The sequence below is a fragment of the Agelaius phoeniceus genome, chromosome 7, assembly GCF_051311805.1.
Source record: "Agelaius phoeniceus isolate bAgePho1 chromosome 7, bAgePho1.hap1, whole genome shotgun sequence".
NCBI lineage: Eukaryota > Metazoa > Chordata > Aves > Passeriformes > Icteridae > Agelaius > Agelaius phoeniceus.
The window spans coordinates 44,108,855-44,128,593 of NC_135271.1; the positions used below are offsets into that span (position 1 = coordinate 44,108,855).

At 40.3% G+C, this 19,739-nt stretch overlaps 1 protein-coding gene across 3 annotated transcripts in view; it reads left to right on the forward strand.

The window, feature by feature from the left end:
• Positions 1 to 8,081: 8,081 nt before the first annotated feature.
• The window catches only part of MGAT5 (alpha-1,6-mannosylglycoprotein 6-beta-N-acetylglucosaminyltransferase), a 112,226-nt gene continuing 100,568 nt past the window's right edge, over positions 8,082 to 19,739 (forward strand). The window contains exons 1-2 of one of the 3 annotated variants that reach the window (XM_077181733.1): positions 8,082 to 8,244; positions 19,379 to 19,476. The gene's annotated coding sequence lies outside the window, so the exon portion shown is untranslated. The remainder of the gene's footprint in view (positions 8,245 to 19,378; positions 19,477 to 19,739) is intronic. The other 2 variants (XM_077181734.1, XM_054636386.2) reach the window with 2 other exon arrangements.

The following is a 19,739-nucleotide window of genomic DNA, read 5'->3' on the forward strand; positions in this document are numbered from 1 at the left end:
AAAAATATCAGCAGTTCCAGACAGCTGCAAGAACCTAAAAAATTCTCACTTAAGTCACATTAAAATTTTCCAGATGAAGTTTTACATCCCTTCCAAGGAGACATCATCTATAATAACCTAAAAATTAATTTATTATTTAGCAATTAAAATCCCAACAAAACTGTCATTTATCACCAAACAATGCAAACACATGCTCATATTGTTCAGACCCTAGCCAGCCTGAGTTTTTTCTTTATAAATAAACCCAAATAACAATATAAATATGCATGAGCCTGTAATTCACTGACCACAGTACTCTTGACATTTTCCATTTTTAAATTAGATTAAAGGGGACCTTCCAAATCTGGGTAATCACCTGGAAGCCCACAAGTAAGCTCTTCCATGTGGTAATTCTACAGTCAAAAACCCAATTTTTATTGCCTACTTGTAAATAACAGACAAGTCCTACTGCAAATAATTTCATTGGAAAATATGTACATAAATATAAATATATATCCTATTTAAGATAACCTCCATTTGAGGGGCTGAGAAGAAAAGAGTATTCAAAAGTAATGATGTAAATCTCACAGTTTGAGTTTGTATCTAACAACTGCCCATTGAAGCAAGAGAGTCTTGTCACAGTTCATAAACTGCTGAAAACAGTTTCTATTTTCCTGAAGTTTTATAATTATTCCCTTTTGGCTTCATAAAGCAGACTCAGTTTAATGTCTTTTATAAACCAAAGGCCTCCCACTTTCAAACATTAATTGCCAAGATAGGAGCAACAGTTCTCTACTAAGTAGGCAGGAAATAAAGTAAATCTGCTGTTAACACTCTGGTTTAACAGTTTCTGTAAGTGAAACATCACCTGGCCACTTGAGAGACAAAAGATGCCAATTTCAGAGAACATGACCTGTTTTCTCCACCCTTGGGTGATAATGCATTTAGTGGTAATGAAGAGTAAAGATACATTTCTGAGCTTGTACATCCTTTTGAGCTTCAAATTCATAAGTTTTAGAGAAACAAAAAAAAGAACAATCAAGGGTCACTTAAGAACAACTACAGGTATGTACAACAGTGTGAAGTCTGTCAGAAGTTCTGGAGATTTGAGGAGGTACTGTATTTCCTACTTGTGTTGTTGCTCAAAGCATAGGCCTGATGCTGAAGTCACAGCTGATATCATAGTTAAAACTGCAAAACCAGATACAAAATAAGGATTATTTCCCTCCTGATATCTTCTTTAGATATCAAGTAACAACAGAAAAAGATACATTAAGGATAAAAAAGAAGTTCATCATTTGCTTTTGGCATTGACCTGTAGCCCTCTCTTACACCTGTGACAATGTAGCAGAGATCCAACCAGATGCTTTGTATTCCAAATTCAGCACTGTTACACTGGCCACACTAAGAACATGCATTGGTTAGAAAACAAGGAATTTGACTTTTCACTACCAAGATTGTCCAGATTGTGGCTTTGAGACACAATTCTGTGAGATGCAGAACAGCCTCAAATTCTTGGGGCTATACTGGGGTAAAGAATTGGTGAATACATGGAGAAATAGGTATATAGTGTTTTTCATCTGAGACAAAGCAGAGTAACATTTCTAGAATATTTTTAGAGCTGTTGTATTGATAGAAGTCATTCAAGTTCACTGTTCAAATATGCCAGGAGCTGCACAGGAACCTACAAAAGCCAGAAAGGGGAACTGAGTCTGCACATAGTTAGGCCTTCTTGAGCTGGAGCTCTTCTGTGCCTTGGAGAGGTTGAATTTCACCATTAAGAAGAGGCATTATGTCCTGCTTAGGTTGTTTCTTGAGTTAGACATTAAAAGGAAGGAATGAGGACACTGTAAGAGATGCACTGAATCAGATGAAGGACCAACTGCTCAGCATCTCAAAGGAAGAACATCAGAAGACACCTAGGAGAGCAGTGTAGGAAACAGGACAAATACAGAATGGTGCTTCCCAGGAAATATTTTGCCATCTTCCTATCAGTCAGACTTAGAGGCTTCTTAAAAGTTGTTTCCTATTTAACAGCTGCTAAAGGACCTCTTAAACTGTGTGATTTCTCCTTGCATCCATTTACACTTTTGGCCTGCAGGAAACTCTGTAAATTCTACAATTTAACTTAGATTTTGCCTGGCTGAGTATTTAACTTTATTTCTTTGAAATCTACTATTCAAAACTTCATTGGGTGCCACAGGGGTTTTTCCTGTGTCAAACACTGAACAGTCCCTCCCTGTTCATCCATTTGTGATCTGTGATTTCATAATCTTGTTTTAGTCAAACTTTACCACTTCCTTCCCAAATTGCTCCCTTCTCTAATTTCTAGTCAGCTTCATCTCTTCTCATATGATGTAATTCACAGTCTCTGATCACTCCTAGCACCCTGTATTATTTACTGTACATTTTCTGATGTAGAGAAAGACAACTGACAGATTCAGATCTGAGTATACCATGGATCTGTATCATGGATCACAGACAAGGGGATGTTTTGTTTTGTTCACAAATCCTTTCTTAATCATTTCCAGCTCCGTGGTTTTTTGATCACTGCTGAACATTGAGCTGCTATTTTCAGAGACTCTTTGAAGTATTTTCACAATCTCATTTCTGATTAGTAATATCAAAAGTCCATTTGGTTTTATAGGCAGTCATTTTTCACTTCTAATGTGATTTTGCATTTATCATGCAAAGTACTACCAACACTAAATTATATCTGCTGTTTCATTTCCCTGTCACGTAGCATCCCAGTATCCTTTTGCAACATTTTGCAATCAGATTTAGATTTTATTATCCTCAGCAATTTTATGACATCTGCAACTGCCACCTCAATATTCCTCCCCTTTCCAGACCATTTACAAATATGCTGAAAAGCGAGGTAGCAAAACAAGGTCCCGACAGATTCCAAATTTCCTCCACAGCAAGAAATGATCCCATACTCCTATTTCTGGTTTTTATATTTTCTACTATTTTTTAAGTATTTTATATCATCCCAAGGAGATTTCATTCCTTTAACAACAGTATTTGCTCATGGTTTTGTGAAAAACTTTACTGATATCTGAATAGAGACCACTATGCAGATCAGAGAGGTGCTTACTGGCTCCTTCAAATAACAAAATAACCTGAGAGCTGATTGTTTACCTCTATAGAAGGGGATCACAGATAGATATTTACCTATTATACACATGCTACCTATAGGCAGCCTAAGTACATCTTCTGCACATTCACCAGGGCAGAAGCCAGACTAAGCCATCCATTCCCAATTGTCAGAGTTACCACTAACAACTTTCTGAATTTTGTGCTACTGATAATTGCAAAAAGAGGTTGATTAGACAGTGCAACAAAGACAACCACTCAGAAATTTCCTACCTAAGTTCCTTTAAAACCCTTGGACAAGTACCATCAAGCCCTGGTACTGCTCATTTTACTTCAATAGCTTCATAAAAATTATACTGGAGAGAAAATGTAGAAAATTACTACCTCCACAGTGAACACTAAGACATATAACTCATCCATATTTTCTAGTCTGTTCTTACTGCTTTTGTTCCTTCTTAGTCTTTCTCCTTTTATACATCAGGAATTTATCTGCTGCACAATCTCTTTGGCAAATCTCCATGAGTGGCTGGTGACTTGTTTCCTCAGGGAAGTTTCTAATTCTCCCAGGTCCAATGAAGTCTGTAAAATAAATCATGACAGAATTTCAGTTTGCATTCAAATGAGACCACAGAGTGTCCCTGGCACCTTGAGCTGTCATTCAAACCTGTGCAAGGTGGATGAACAGTATGGCCACTCTTATTAATTATGGCAAAGGAAAGAAGACAATGGAGAATCAGCTCAACCAGGATTAAACTGTGCCTGTGGGATTTTACAATTAGATACCACTTTGCAGTGAAATGCTAGTGTGATATCTGAAAAGAAATCTCAAATATTTTCCTGCAAATGGGGAGCTCCTTTGTACACTTAGTGGACGCACCAAGTACCTATTAGAAATGTCTGGTTTGGTACCTAAAGCCAAGAGTTTATCTCCTGCTTGACAACTCAGTGTTGTAGAATTTATATTTACAATATCTGTGGAAATGAGCAGGTCTGAACATAGATTAATATTCTCTGGTGCTGGAAAATTGTATAGCCCAGTTGTTACTTTTATGAACAGGGAACTGAATAAAACTTTCAAAAGCAAGACTCGAAGAATAATTTATGGGGGTTTGCAGAGGTTTTTGTTTGTTTGTTTTCAGCTGGGCAGAGTTTATAATACTTCTTTAAAATCTGACTTTTTACTGACTTACTGACTTACTTTAAAATCTGATTTATAGAAGGACAAGGACACAGTTAAATCATAACTGCAAAGTCTTACTCATGTTAAAAAACAGGGCAGTTGTCTGATTATGGGAGAAGGACAGGAACATTTTCTATTACTTACTCTTATATTTAATCAGAGTTAAACCCAGGTTACTCTACAGCAACTTCAAATTGTGACTAAGAAAAGAGAGTGTGACTCCTCAAGATTTCACTCTGTGATCAGAATATTAGTGGGATTGGATACTGTTTCAGCTTTTCAGAATTGTATTGTACTGCATTTCAAAAAGCATACACGAGGTCCTGAGAAATCAGAGCAATCAAACAAAAAAGCAAGATACATTCTTGAATAAGAACAAGAGTTTTCTGATCTCTAGCACAGGGGCTTGAGTCAGTTATCATTTTGCAGTAAATTCAATTCCATCAACAAAGCTGAGGTAGACATCAAACAGAAAATTTTAAAAGCATATCTTGGAAACCTCAAGCATGATTATTTTGTTTAGCAAAGAATAGACAAAGATACTTTTCAGGAAGGTCTTTTTTATCTTATCTCTGGTTCAAATTTCTTTTTTTTTCCCATTTTTTTTTCTTTTCTCCTTTTTTTGTTTTGAAGTTATGTCCAACATTAATAATACAATACTCAGCCTATCACCAAAGAGTCCACTTAGTGTCTGCAAAGCTAAGAACCCTTTATTCAGAGGAGCTTATGAGGGGCTTATAAAAGAAGGGAAGAAATCTTACATAGAGGGATGAAGCCCTTCCAGAACCCAGGCAGCAGGGCTTTGAAGGAGATGTAGATTATAAAGCAGATTCTCTCTAGTGCCTATCCAAGTGCTTTACTGCTGTGGCAATACAAGTATAACATGATGTAACACTGTGTCTGTCTATCTGACACAAGAGGGGGGCTATGAACCACAACAAAGGCAGGAATGCTGAATGTAGTCCCCCTCACAGGAAACAGATTACTATATCTATAATATTTTCTCTGTCTGTATTCTCTAATAATAATATATAATTCATCATAACAGATTTTGCTATTATGAAAGGCAAAGTACATTTTATCTGTGTGCTGTAATTTTGTTGTACAGTGTTACAAGTCAAAAGGGAACACATCTGACATGTACTTCCCCAGGGAAAGGTTGAGGAGGTATTGCCTGTAAATAATTCCAGAGTTCTTCTATGCTCTAGTAACGTTTCTCCAACTTACAGTAGTTCATTATTTGAACACCTGGAGATGGAAAACTCAACAAGTCTGCTATATTAAAGGTACCATTAAGCAATTCTGGAGTTAGCATGGGTGATTTCTGTGCATTTATGTTTTATGTTATCAACCATTGTTGGTCTGTAACCAGAATTCTCTGAAATTCAGTGCAGAGAAGTGCCAAAGAATTGGTTCCACAACACAGACAGTCCCAACAGTGTTCCATGTCTGCCTAAGACTATTCCTGTCCTTTCATGCTGAGTGCACAGCAAGCAAGCAGAAGCTGGTACAGATGTGACTTTTGCCCCTTGGCTGCCTGAGTTCTCTGTTATTCCAAAGCTGTGACTGGCACTCAATCACACCAAGGAGTTTTTGCCATCCACTCAAAGCAGGGCTGTACCTGCAAGTTTTGGACAAAAAAATCAAGCAGGAAAACACTGTCAATAGATGATACCTTGAATATCTCTACCAGAATATACTTGTTTCATGAAAACACAGGCCCCATAGTAACCCAAAAGCTCTCAGTTAACAACAGGTACAGCTGAGATGTACAGTCCCAGCCTTACACAATGTTTAGGGAGTTTCACACAACCAACAGGTGTATCAACCATCTTCTTTAATCACTTTAATTACTTCTGTAACGATTCCTCCTTGCACCAAGGGTCAGGGGATCAGTACATGGAGTCCTGGAGAGATGCAAACAGGCAAGATGAGATGCCAGCACCAGGCCTTAATGGTCCTAATCAACCTCTCCTGGGGCCTCCACCCACTCTCTTCCTATGGTCATGGAATGAGCAAGCACATGGGTGGAAGTTTCAATGTGGGACAGGCCTGGCAGAGCTAAATCTGAATAATTGCTGGCCTACTTGGCTCACAGTAAATGCAGAATAAACATGTTAGTGGTCAGTTCAGGTTCTACTGATACTTCAGTGCTGCAGGGGGTTATGCTCTCTTCTTTCAGTCTCTTGCTCACAATGATTCAAGAATCCAACATTTCCAAACTTCCTCCAGGAACACTCCTTGAGCAGGGAGCCCGCTCACCTATGCAGTTTTCACTTCCCTAATCAAGGCACGTAATTTGCTCCTAGCTGCCAATTTTTTCATGCAGCTATGTCAGATATAAATACTGTGGAATGTGTAGTGTACCATCCTGTTCCTGAATGGGGGCTCTGGTTGACACAATCCAGCTTGAGAGCCAATAAGGGCTACCACTGCCTTTGGGAAGAGCTCTGCTAGGAAATCACTGTTGTATAATATTTCTGTATAAGAACTTATCAGGCTCAAAAGTGACTGCAGTGTTAGGTCAGCTCCTGTATATGAGCTATACAAATTAAAACCATAATAAATGGGAAAGAATGAAAGTCCTGTAGTTGCTGTTATTTCACCTGCTTTGTTTGCCTGTGATGGGAGCCATTGCACAAACCACAGCAGATCATTTAAGAATTTTTCCATCTTACACAGAAGGATGTCCAAGGCTTTGATCATTCAGTGCCTCATTAAGGTCCTAAATCCCTAACCTGTCATTAAATGCCAGTGAGTTTTTCTAAGCAGGAACACAGCACAATGCTGGGTGAAAAGCAAAACTCCCAGGTACTCAGCATTGTTGTAGATGCCTGTGGGTGCAGACAAGTATCTTTCAGCATGCATTTGTAAGCCTTGAGAAAGTGAATCATCATTTTCTGTCCTGTGTGGAGAAATCCCTAAGGAATGGCACCAAACACCAGCAGGGATTTTTGTCCACTGCCACCAAACCATACCCATTTCCTTAATTTAAAAAAAAAAAATATTTCATAACCATTTCCTGAAGATTCAAGGCATGTGATGAATATTGCGACAGAAATAGACCAGAGTTCTGCATCTTATTATAACATCCAGGCATGTTTCTTTAATTTATATGGGGTTGTGGAGGTGACCAGAAACAGTTTTTTACTTTGATGTTTGTCCTTATGAAAGAAGGCTGTATGTATGCAGAAGAGCAGGATTGACCACGAGATGTCACCCAGCCTCTATGAACTCTGAGGCAGGCTGGAGGAAACAGAGACCGCTCTGAAGCTGAGCTAAACGAGAGACTGTGTCCAAAGCAGTCACCTCCTCACTGCAACAACGCACCCGCTTCCTCTGCGCTAATGGCTCTCACAAGCGAACTTCTGATGGCGTGCAGAGCACGTTTTAAGGACAGCCTAAGCGGCTGAACAGACACAAATTCCCGTTTCTAATGCCTAGGAAACGTGTGGGCCGGGGTAGCGCGTCCGCTCGGCGCGGGCAAAGCCGCGCTGCTGCCGGCGGCTTTGCTGAGGGAAACCCTCGCAGGACGGGGACGAGCCCGATGAGGCAGAGGCCGGGAGCCGCCTCCGCACACCCACCACGGCGGGCGGCGGCTGTGACCGTGCCCGTGGCCGTACTCATACCCGAGCTCGGTGCCCGGGGCCGTGCCCACAGCCGCGGCCATGGCCGTGGCCGGGCGGTTCCCCTCACGGCCGCCCTGCGCGCTCGGCGCCCGGGCACGCACTTTGCAGACACTCCCTGGCTCTGCCTCGCCCTGTCACAGGCGCTTCCGGCCGCGAGCGCTCCCCCGCCCCGCCCTCCGCCCGCCCCGCCGCGCTGCGCTGCGCCCCCGTGCGCGGCCGGCACTTTGCAGACGCTCCCCGGCGCCGCCCGCCCCCGCCTGGCCCGTCCCCCGGCGGCGCGGCCGCGCCTCCGCCCGCGCTCGGCCATGGGCGCTGCGCCGCGCTCCGCCCGGCGCGGGGACCTGCGCGCCGCCCGGACAGGTGAGGCGGCACCGGGCTGCGGGGCCAAGGGGCTCCGCCGCCGCGCCCAGCCCCGCTGCGGGGGTCGCTGCAGCCGAGCGGGGGGGGCCGCACGCCAACACACCCCCCCCCCCGCCCCGGCGGCATCGCCCCCGCCTGCCCGGGCGCGGCGGCGGGCGCGGAGCGGGAGGGATGCGGGGATGAGGGGAGCGCCGAGCGGCCGCCCCGGAGCGGCGGGGCCCGTGCTGGCCGCGGCCCGGCCGCCCCCGTCACCTTGCGGAACGACCTTCCGCGGCGGGGGGAGCCGCGGGGCCCCGGGCCGGCCGGGCCGGGCGGTGGCTGCGGGGAGGGGGCGGCCCCGGGCGCACGGAGAGGTTTCGCCGAGCGCGGGCGGCGGTGCCGCGGGTGGGAGGTGAATCTTGGGCGAGAGTCTGTTGAAATCTCCCCCTTGTGATGCCATTTACAAGCTCTCGGTTCCACCCGGTTTGGTGGTTTTGTTCCCTCTCCAATGCTTTGTAAACCTCTAGGAAGTGAATTTGAGAAAGAGGTTCCTGAAAGCTGTCATCTCAGTGCCAAACGTGCCTTGGGCTGCCATAGCTACTACTTTTTCTTTTTATTTTTTTAGGTTTTTTTTTTTTTTTTTAATTTGCCAGAGGTGTCTTGAGGTTTGGATTAGAAAAACAGTGCTTTTTATTTGCCAGCTGCGGTGTTTCTGGCACATCAACATCACCTTGTGGTTTGATCGCAGGGATTTCTGTGTCAAAATCACATCAGGCTGACCTGATGTGTTTGCATAGGTGTGCGGACCTACGCTTGTGTTGTTTTTTCTTGAGTTTCAGCAACTGTTTCATGCAAAGTTACTTTTTAGCACATTTAGGGGGAAAATAAATGTCACTCGGTTTTGAGGAAGTAAATCTTGGTAGAGGCTTTCCCCGCTGTGAAGAGTCTGTAGGTTCCATCTTTCCCAGCTGTGCTACAATATCAGTCTCATCTTTTGAGAGCATATTTTTCCTGCCGGCATTGGGGTCAGCAAACCTGAGAAAATGAATTCTCGGTTCTTGCACTAGGTCTTGTTACATCAATCTCTCTTGATAACTGCAGCAAGAATAGAACACTTTAAATGAAGGCTCACTCTTGAGATTCATGTCATTATTCAGTCTTATTTGCCTAAAAAGCTCTGTCGCCTTGTCCCCATGAAATAGTATGATGGCTTTTTCAACAGCATGACTCATAATCCTAAATACAGGAATGAATTTTGCCTTAGTGCTGTGCAAGTGCTTTATCTCAGCAAACAGCTTTGTGTGTAAAATGCCAGTAGGGTGGAGGGAGTCGCTGGCACTCATCTGCTAATCTCTGTCCTCAGGAGGACAGCATTTAAAGTTGCTTCCAGATTGGGGGTATGTCTTTGCTCCCAAATCAATGAGGCGATCTCAGTTCTTCCAGCATAATTTTGCCATTTCATAAAAAGCTTTCAAAAAAGGACGAACCGGTTAGTTCTTGGTTTCTATATTATTGAAACCATTTTGCCTGGGGATGCAAAGTTCAATTTAGTCTGAATGAATGATTTACCTTTTTCCTTCTTGATCTCCGTGTAATGACTCTGACTGTACTTCATGAGAAACCCTGCTTACTGCAGCACCCACGGTTCACGTAATTACTGCTGCTTGTACCAAGCCTAACAATAAGGGAAAAGCCTTCCACCTTTCTCTCTGGTGGTTTTACTGCATTCAAGGTACTCTCACTTCAGCTTTCTCTTCTTTGCCTATCTGAGGTGTAGGGAGTAGTTTACTCTTAAAATGGCCCATAGAACAGTATGTTTACTGAAAGAAATGTCTATTCTTCATGATTTAACGTATGCAGGCTGTTTTCTGTTGCTCTTATGTAGAATATGGATTTATTTCGTACGAACAGAATAAGGATTAAATAAGAACATATGCTTCCTCTTTTCTGGGTGATAAATCCATCTTGCTGTCCCGGAGGAAGGCAGCTTATACAGCCTGGACTGAAAAGATGCTGAAAGACAAAGTGACTGAATGCTGAATATAAGAAGATCAGGTTGTCTAAGCTTCCCAAACTCGACTGCCTAAAACTTGGGAAGCAGCCAGCAACACTGGGTGCAAATCATGTAAAATCCTTAATCTGCTTCATGAAATAGAATCTGGCAAAATAGTGAAGTGTTCTGAATTCTTAAAATGACTTAGAATAAAGACAATTGCTCACCAGTTTTAAGTTCTCTCCCTCCAACCAGATTCCCTTTTGTTCCCTTGTTTAAAAAAGCAAAAGAAAGCTTTGTATTGTTAATTTCTATGCTTCAGATAGTATGTGGAATTTTATTAGCACCACTCCCTTCCCTTCAAGTCTGAAATTATTCTTTTTTTTTATTTCATATGCTTGGTTATGTTTTTGCCATTGTATGCTGCTGTCATCAAACAAGTTCACTCTGCTTCTGTTGAGTAAAATAGCTTAGTGTGCAATTTCATTCGTCATCTTGGCTCCAAAATTTTAATAGATTTATTTAAATTTATTAGCTATGTGGTTGGTGTTTTAAAGGCTTATGTGAATGCCGTGTTCATGTTTTCATGCAGTGTTCATGTGAGAAGATTGAGATCTAAAGGAGACTTGGTGTTTTATGAGAGAATGGGAGAATCAGTTCAGGTTTTTTTCTGAGGAAGAGCAGTCCCAAGGGAGATCCAGTGGCAAACATCATTGTTATTTGCCAACAGATTTTTTGACTTAGTGTTTGCTTAGTCTCTTAAGTAGATGTGGAAACAAATACACTGATGAATATCAAAGTGCCAGGTTCTGATTGCATTTTCACTTATATCACATTGTTCCCAAAGTATCTGCAGAACTCTTCTGCTTAGCCTGTTTTGGAACCAGAGTACTCCAGCAGCAATTCTTGGTGAAAAATATTGGAAGCATCTGCTGAGGAAATGAATATGCTACACAGTGCTAATCAGCTGGGAATCTGATGAGTGGAAACTCTTTCAGGAATCAAGCAGTTTTGCTATTACTGCATCTTCAATTTAAAAAAAAATCTTAACTGCTTGGAGTGGAATAAGGTCATTCTTTATTCCTCTCTACTTTTACAAAGTTAATATTTGTGCATCTCTGTATTTCATATACCACATAAACAAAAAACAAAAAAACAAAACCAAACCCAGAAACCCAGAACACAAAAAACTAACAAATCTCTTGTCCTTCCATACTTCAAAAGAAAAAGTGGACTTTTGCATTTGCTACCCTCTGTATGCCTGCACACTCAAAACCCTCTTGTTTTCCTCTATACACCTCCTATTATTGGCATATAATATTGAAGTTTTGAAGGCTTCCTTATCTATTTAACTTTAATTTTTTGAAGAGCTCAGACCTATAATGTAAGGACGTATAATTTCTCTGAGGTATAAATCTCAGATCATGTTTTGGTAGATTTCTGTTCCTTTTGACCCTGTTTGGTTTTACTATTTCTTCCTTGTTCCTGTGAGTTGATAATTTACTGTAAATTATGGCTACAAAGAGAGAGTGAGCAGAGTTTTGCAGTAACTTAGACTAGTTCAGTGGAGGGTTTTGGATAATGAAATAGGCTCTCTGAAGGGGATGTGGTTTGAGGAAGAGCCACCATAATGACGAAGCACTGACAGCACAAGTACTGACACAGCCTCCAGGTGTGAGGCAGTGCCTTTCTGTGGCAATGCAGACTTTTGTCAGAGTGGACAGCCTTCTTCTTTTACTCAAGCTGGAATAGTTCAGCTGTCTTGAGATGAATTGTGGGGTTTTGTTCTTACCGTCCCACAAGGAGACGTCTTGCCTGCTCTAATCAGGTCAATCCTTCAAGCCCAAGGTCTGTGCATGCAGTCAGGCCATGATGCAGCTCTTTCTTTTAGAAACTTCTGCTGAAGAGATTTCATACCTGTGTGACAGCTTGTGTACTAGGGAGACACTGCAGTGAAAGTACCAAGAGGAAATGCTTTGGGTGATAGGGATTCCCTCTTACACTACTCTAAACAGCAAAGTCCATTTCACATGGAAAGCTTAAGTCAATGCTGTGATTCATTTGATTTATTATTTATGGTTTGTATGAGTTAAGAATCCTGTGATCCTGGCCCTTTGAGTCTCACAAGGACCTCTTATTCCTCTTAGCCAACTGTATTTTTTCATATATCCCACAGGCATTCCAAACTGTTTAACCTTGATTATTTGTCTAACCTGCTGACATTTGTCTTACTGATTTTTATATCCTGATAAAATCCTGTAATCTTTGAAAGTGATCAACCACCTCTTTTGACCTTGTCCTTTAGATAAAAGGTTTTTCCTAGATTACAAGTAGCATGTACTATGAACCTGATTTTACTTTAATTGGTTGTTGCTCATGGGTCATGTAGTTTGTTACATTTTTTCATATATAATCTTTGACATGAAATGTATTCCTTATGGTTATGTTTCCCTAGAATAGCTTTAAAACTAAAAGCTTTTTTCACTCTTGTTAGAGTTAGGTAATGAGGTTATTGCTGCTTGTTCCCATTGCCTATTAAGGTTGTGTTCCTTCTTTCCTGTGTGCACCGTGACTGGTTCAGCTTTTTATTTAACCTGTGTTGAGCTCCTAGCAGGGCATTCTCAGACAGCTACTGATGGAGCAGTAGATTGCATGCTAGGTAAAACTCCTTCACCAAAAGGGCTGTCGGGCTTTGGAACAGAATGCCCAGGGCTGAGTCAGCATCCCTGGAGTTGTTTAAAAGACATGTAGACCCTTGGACTCAATGTTCTCGAGTACCTTTTCCAACCAAAGAGATTTTGTGATTCTACATCGTCATAAAAGGTACAAACTGCAGTGAATTACCATTCCTGCCCAAGATTGTGTTGTGTGAACTGGATGGCTTTTGATCTTTGGAATACTGAACAGTTGGATTCTGCCACATTGTGTCATAGTCCTCTTGTCTGCGATGTGTGTGACCAGAGTGGATTAACACATTTTTACTGTTTTACTAATAAGAATCTTCTGTTTGAGGATATATTCCCTTGGGCAATAGTTCTCTTGAGTTTGAAATGCTGTCTTATCCCTCACCCCTCTTTTTTTTCTGTCTTCACCCTTTCTCTCTGATCCTTTTCTCAGAGAACTGTTACTGTTCAATGCAGCTTCAATGCAGTTTTTGAACTCTGCAGAATGAATGCATGTGATATACCTGGAAGACAATTTCAAGTATTTAAGGACCCACATAACTAAACTTTTATTTTCTCTTCTATTTTGACCTTCTTTTTTATAAAATGAAGCATAAAGTATGTTTTGATTGAAGGTGCACTGTCTGAAACATTTCATTAGACACAAAAACCTTGTCTGCATAATATACATAACTCCTTCCTTCAGTGAATTTGAAAATTGGTATAGTATAATAAAAATCCTTGAAGAGATAATCTACCTCCTAACAAGCTTATGTAATTGCTTGTTAAGTAATTTCTATGAGTCTTTCTTGATAGGCCCCGTTCAAGTACAGTTTGTGCAATGACTTAATTTTCTATATTCTAGATTTAGAAGAGTGAAAATACCAGCTCTAAGTTGCACAAGAAAGTTTCATGCTGCACCACTACACCTCTGTATCAGGCATTCCAATTCATTTCCTTCTCCTTAGTCTCTTCTTCTCTCTGCACAAGTTTGACGGTATTGAAAAAAGGTGTGGAACATGCTGTAGAGAAGTAAAAAAAGATTTCTCAATCTTTACCACTCAGACTTCAGCCTAGGTGTCTCAGGATATTTGACCACATTATTAAAGCTACCTTGTTCCAATCAGTCCCTTAGCACATTGTTTTGGTTTTCTAAGTTCTTGTAAAAATGAGCAGTTTGCTTCCCTGTATTTCTTTTTGTGAAATGTAGTTCCTCTCTCAGGATTATTGATCCTCCAAGAGCATGGTGAAATGCAGAATCATTCTGTTTACACTTCACGTCTCTTTCTGTTATGCAGCTGCTTTTCTCTTACTAGACTGCAAAAAATCATGCAGGAGCAGAATGCTTCCAGTGGCTTTTCTGCTAAAGCTAACAGCTATTTTACTACACTTTAAATTAACCAGTTTTGAATACTTAATCTAATTTTAAGAGCTTGTAATCAAGTTGCCATATTTTATGGTTATACTTTAAATATGTTTATGGTTATAGCTTAAAATAAAACATTCAGTTGTTATTTTTAATAGAAATTTTCTGAAATACCGGTAGAGTTTTTTAATAAATCAACAATAATAGTAAAAAAAAAAAATCTTTCTTTTGATAACTTCTCTTGAAAGACAAACTGTGCTCCTTATAGATAAAATGTGGGTTTTGTTGGAGTACTTTTCCGGAGTGTTTTCAGTAGCTCAGCATTCCTAAGTTCACAAAATTGGATAATGAGTAAAATAAAAACTTCTGGCTGTATTAATGATGTGAGAAATGAAACCAAGTTGAAGCAGTGTTTGGTTTCACCAAGTGATTTGACCTATTACTGGATCTACATCCTGGTGGTTTGAAGCCTCTCAGGCAGCTTATTGATATCAGGTTTTGGCCCCAGTTGTGAATCTTTGTGAAGTCTTTGAGTGTCTGAAGTGAGTCCCCGTGGGCTCTGGATTGATAACCTAAAGGGATGATTCATGATTCCTTTGAGGAAAAGGTTACAGTAACTTTCACCTGACCTATTGCACAAAATTCTTCCCAAGGTAAATTAGAGAATATTTGAGGGAGCAAGGAAGAGCTTCAGGCTGGGAGCTGCTCAAGGGCTTGGTTTCCATCACAGATTTCTGCATACTTGCATCTGTGATGCAGTTCTGTGGAAATTGGACTTTCCCACTGTAAGTTTGGAATTCCCCTTTGGTGGGTGATCCAATCTGGCTCCTGAACCCCCAGTAAAGGAACAGTTGTTACAGCACTGTTGATTTGTTACCAGCAGGGATTCAGTGTTGCCACAGCTCTGTGGTGAAAGGGCTGGAGCTTTCCAGTGATGTAAGGAGAGTTTAACCACAGTGGTGAATTCTGGGCCGGTGTAACAGGCACATTGCAGTTTACTTAAGCTCTTTTTGAGTTGATGCTACTTAAACCTCTGGCTCTGTATACTAAAACCAGCACAATGAGGCCCAGGTGTACACTTAAACTTTCCTTTGAGGGCTGTACTGGCTGATACAGAGCAAAAAGTAGTACCAGGTTTAGCTTCTGTTCAGTTTCTATTCAAGACCTTGTACCTTGATTCATTTCCTGGCACTGTAGTTTCCATATGCACTGGATGCATAGCTTTGCACTGTGTAATGTCACAGAATGCCACTTCTGAGTCACTCAAAACATGGCTGGGAGCACTTTCTTACACACTGAGATATTGGCATGTTCATGGCCACTTCTAGAGCAAAGAAAACTGTGAGCCTTATAAATGGAAAAAAAATTTCATTTTTAGAAAGCTGTACTTGAAAAATAGTATTGTAGTTTAACTATGTGTGGAAAACTGGTCTACATCAATTTTACAGTTTTTAGACTTAAGAAGGGGGTTAGATGGAGATCTGAAGAATTTTCTCATTATTTGGGGTTTAAAAAATTTTTAAGAAGCAGGGGTTCTTTTTTCCCTACATTTGAAGTGCAAGTTTCCTTCATCCTTTGTACTTAAAGACTGGATTTTTTCCCCCATCCACCATTAGTATTCTGGTTTGTTAGAATTGTCTTGGACTCTATTCAGACTGTTTGGACCCCAAGTCTGTTCGACCTTTGAGTATTGTTCATGGTGGATATGGAAAACTTGAACTCCATTGCCTACTATCAATATATATTTTTATGTTTGTTTATCCAAATTTAAAAACAAAAAAGCCTCCTCACTGTATAAATTCCTGATGTACAACTCAGATTTTACAGTATTGATTTTGGGTGTGCATTATGAAAAGGGTTTTTTAATGAAGGTGTACTCTTGCCCTTTGACAAGCTACAGAATATTTTTAAGTATGCCACCCACCTTATTCTTTAACTAAAATTTGACATTTAATTAAAAAGGCTGCTGATGCAGCATTGTAGTTTGGCAGAAATAACTGTAGGAACCTTACAGTGTCTACCTTGCCTGTACTATGGGGATCAAGCCCATTGCTCAGGATAAAGATGTTTGTCCAGGCCACAAAAATGCAGAATTAAAACCTTCTCATTTGTTATTTTGTACTGACCAGCTCTGTCATCCTTACATTTGACAAACAGAGAAAGAAATCTGTCCAATGTTATTTTCATACTTCTTTTTCTTTTGCTAATATGTTCTCACTTGTGTTGTGTGTGTGCCTCAGTGCAGTGCTAACCCTTGTCCAGTTTACTATGGTGTTCAGGTCTTTATTTCCATTATTAAAACTTATTTAGGATGTCATGGGAATCTCTCAATCTAAGTATGCAGAATTAGGGTTTGTTGTTGTGAGTTATGTGTGAGGAGAGCTTTCTGTATCCCCTGTTGTGCTTGAAAAAAAAGCATGATTTCAATGTTAATCCAGACTTCTGAATGGCTTTTGCTATTTCACTCCAAGCATTTTGTCTTCAGTTTCTAAAACCTAATATTTTTTTATTTAAAAAGTTAGGAAATGGCCTTATTGCTAAACTCCTTGACTTCTTGAATTGACTAAAAGAGAACCCACTCATCCTGCTCCACCCACTGGACAAGCCTAAATGGATTTTTTTTCTGTATAAGTCTAAGTTGATGAAGTCTCTGAATGCTGTATTGTGCAGTTGTGCTGAATCTTTGTTATAATCAGCTCATAATAGGCTCTAGCTCATCTTGTACCTTTCTGTTGTGTTGTTCATTACCTATTTATGAAAACATGATTTGAAGCATTGATTTCAAGCCTTCAGAAGGCCAGTTGGTCTTCATCTTTTTCTTTGTCACAACAAAGGTTCCTCACAGTTCCTCTTTGCTGTTCTTTTGGGTTTTTTTTCTGATGAGCCTTTTTCAAGTGACCTCAGGATGTCCAAAATGATTGAGGGTGTTTTTACTGAAGGTCTGATTCACTGCCCATGTTGCACAAGTTTTGAATTCACAGAAAATGGAAGTAGCACATTGAAAAACTGGGTAATCCATGAATGTCCAGTAATTTGTCCTAGTCTGCAGAATTTTTTTCCCTTGGTATTATTAGCACCAGAGTTATCTTCCATGTTTTTGCTAATATAGTCAATATATTATTGGAATAACGTATTTGGCTTGATTGTTATAAATGTTTGTGTAGGAATCTCATCTAAGGCTATCATTATACCTCCCAAAGAAAGCTAGTCAGGCTAAACAAATGAAAATATTATGGAGAAAATGTAAGTTTGAAACTTTACATTGTCTCAGTGGTCTGTTAGAATGTAGGAAAGCTGAGCGGAGCAAGGCAGCAAAGAAATCTTAATTTAGACAGCTTTTGAAATTCCATCTTCTGAAATGTCCAGTAAATCCATGCTATCATTTCATAATTAAGCTGCTTCTTTCAGTCCTGAACCTCAAGTCATATGTTGAGTCCAAACTGTAGGATATGACTTTTCCCATTGTAAAAATAATAGTCTAAGTTGGAAACTATTAAGTGATAAAAGCTGCAGGAAGAAATATCATATTCCTCTGAAATACAGAGGAAAATGCTATTAAAAAAATGTATTCTTTCTTTTGTCAGGCTAGTAGCTTGAACTGTTCTTCTCTTTAAGACCAGACCTAATAATAGAATTAATCATAAAATCACAGAATGGTTTGTGTTGGAAAGAACCTTAAGGCTCATCTCATTCCAACCTTCTTGCAGGGACACCTTCCATGGGACCAGCTTGCTCAGAGCCCCATCCAACCTGGCCTTGAGCACTTCCAGCCACTCCTGCAGTGAGGGCTGGGGTGTTTTGGTGTCCCCCCTGGAGTCAGAGCCACTGATGGATCTGCATGCAGGTGGCTCAAGCACACATTTATCCACTTCAGCCAGAGGAATTTGGGTGTAAGGCTGACAGGACACCATGGTCTGTGATGGACCCTCATGGTTGTAGCTTACACAGCAAATGGACTGCTCAGGATGTTGAAATAAGATAATGCCTGAAATAGTTATTTGCAGGTTATCTGTCAAATCCTGGCTGCTACAAAGATAAATCAATGTAGCCCAGTGATACACAGTTTAAAAGAGAAAGGCTTTTTGTATCAACTTTGAAGATGTGTTTGCCAGCACATTTCCCCTGTGAGTTGAAAGGAATGAGTATTTTCATAATATTAGAAAATCTATTCCTCTGTCTCTGCCTATCTTTTTCTCTTCATTAGGTTTGACTAAACAGTAAAGAAATCCATTCATCTGTGGTAGTATCAGTAAAGTGGTCTCTGTTTTCCTCTCTGCTGGTACTACAGTACAGTTTCAAGATCATTTACATTCTGCTCAGAGCTGTAAGTGATCTTTTTGGCACTTTGTGCATTTACATTAACTGCTAGATTGTAATAATTTTCAAATGGATTGTCTGAAAATAGAGGGTTTTGGGTACATATTTATAGATTAGTATTCCTGTCTGTGGGTTTATTTTATGTCTTGTACATTTACCTAACTAATATAAACGTGGCTCTAGGAAGAACCTTTTTAGATCAAAATGCAGAGCTTTTCACTGTCATCATTCTAGAGATGGACAATATTGCTTATTGAATTTCCTTTCTCATTCTGGAAGCCATTTGGATTTAGGAGGCTATTTAGGAGGTATTTTCTAGAGATTTTTTTTTATGCTTGAGGGAGAAGAAAGGAAGCCTTGCTGTTTACATTATATTGTTTATCATGTGTTTGTACTGTTGAAACACAGGAGAACTAAGCTAAATAATACTCTAATGTTTTTGAGTGGACCTTGGAAGTCTGACTTAACTGCTTTGTAGATCTTATCCCTGTTATTCAGGTAATGTTTGACAAATATGTGGGGTTTTTGTTGTACATAGGTGGTGTTTTCAATTTATATTAATGTCCATCTGATGCGTGGAGGAGCTTTTAGTTGGTACACAGCAAGATTTTCTGCTAGAAGGAACATTTTTTTTGTCTCTTCCATCCGTACCACTATGAGTGGCAAAGAGATTTGTGAATGCTAAGTTTTAAGTGACCTTTTTAGAGATTAGCTACCAAAGTGGACACATTTCTCCTTGTTTTTGGAAAAGCTTTTCATTTAATGACAGTGCTTCAGTTTAAACCACGTGTTCTAAGAAGTGGCTTGTGTTCCCAGCACTGCAGGGGGAAAAGCTCAACGTGCATGTTTGAGAACACACTGAAGAGCACACGTGGGGGAATTCCAGGACTGGTGAAAATTTCAGAAGGTAGAAGGTATTTAACATAATTACATAGCTTCAGATTGTATAAACCTTGTACAGTTCAGACAAGTGCAGAATTACCTCACCAAACTTTCCCCTTTTTTTATTTAATCTATTTGAAAAGCTGCAGAGGACTGAATTTCTTAAACTGAGAAAGTTCAGAAGGTAGACAGGTGAGGTAAATAACCTTCTGACATGATTCAGACTGGAAAATATGAAATCAAATCCATGACAACGCAAATATAATCTCATTTTTGAGTTACATAAGACTGTTTA